The 1,217-nt window shown below is 42.4% G+C and overlaps 1 non-coding gene across 1 annotated transcript; it reads right to left on the bottom strand.

Moving 5' to 3' along the window:
* Positions 1–777: 777 nt before the first annotated feature.
* trnaf-gaa (transfer RNA phenylalanine (anticodon GAA)) lies at positions 778–850 on the bottom strand. The gene has a single exon. It is a non-coding gene; the product is annotated as a tRNA-Phe (tRNA).
* Positions 851–1,217: the final 367 nt, after the last annotated feature.

Below are 1,217 nucleotides of genomic sequence, written 5' to 3'. Positions count from 1 at the left end.
TATCCAGGGAAGATTGGAAGATTATAGCAAGCCCTTCCGTTATCTGCATCCGCATTTCCTTTCGCAACCTGGGATGTGAGCCATCCGGACCAGGTGATTTATCTTCCCTAAGCACAGCCAGCCTTTTTAGTACCTCCCTCTCCGAATTTGTACTCTCTCCATTGCCTCTACTTTCTTCACTTCAACTGATATTTTGTCAAATTCCACTTCCTTTGTGATCACTGATGCAAAGTACTCATTAAGTAGATTAACATTGCCCTGCACCTCTAAGCTTATATTATCCTTTTTGTCCCTAATAGGCCCGACTCAACCTCTTACTACCCACTTATCATTTACATGCTGCTCGAAGATTTTTGGGTTTCCTTTCATGTTGACTGCCAGTCTATTCTCATAGAAATAGAGAATAAGCAAATATAGAAGATGTAAGTATTTCCCATCCTTGATGAGGTGGAATATTTTATGTTGTGGGTGGTAATGACTTGGCCCACGAGTGTGGTGGAAGCAGAGACAATCAATGATTTGAAAAGGAAATTGGATGGATACTTGAAGGAAAGAAACTTGCAGGAGGAAAGGGATCGAGCTGGTGAGTGGAACTGACTAGATTGTTCCGGGGAGAGCCAGCATGGACGTGATAGGCCAAATGACCACCTTCGATGTTGTAAATGACTCTGTGTTGTTTCTCAAATTCAATCCACTGGTGCTTGGTAAATAATTTCAATGTAAATTGTGCAACTGGAAAATCAGAACCAAGGCAAGGGACGCATAAGGAAGCAAAATTGCTGAAACCCGGGATTGAACCAGGGACCTTTAGATCTTCAGTCTAACGCTCTCCCAACTGAGCTATTTCAGCTCTCCATTAACAGTGGCTTGGTGTCCTTGTTTTGGAAGAAAATACATACATTCAAGTTTTCCAAAAACTTAAAGAACACAACATGTGAGTAATATTCCCCATTGCTTTCTCAGTACTGATGGATTGTGAAGCGGGAGACAGCCAGAAGTGCCACTGAGCCGCACAGACCCCGAGCTGAGAATGAAATGAGATCAAATTCAATCTTTCATAGTGAGATGCTGCTGAGAGGTAAGAGTCCTGAATCAAAGCGAGACTTGCTCATTTCAAACACTCCCTGTACTCTCTGCTCATGAAGCCTTAAAAAAGGGAAAAACAGAATGGCACTCAAACTCACAACCCTGCCATTAAAAGTCTCATATTCGACTGA

This window comes from Heterodontus francisci, unplaced genomic scaffold (genome assembly GCF_036365525.1).
Source record: "Heterodontus francisci isolate sHetFra1 unplaced genomic scaffold, sHetFra1.hap1 HAP1_SCAFFOLD_43, whole genome shotgun sequence".
NCBI classification, from domain to species: Eukaryota; Metazoa; Chordata; class Chondrichthyes; order Heterodontiformes; family Heterodontidae; genus Heterodontus; species Heterodontus francisci.
The sequence above is the reverse complement of the archived record's forward strand: the minus strand, read 5'-3'. Positions and strand labels throughout refer to the sequence as shown.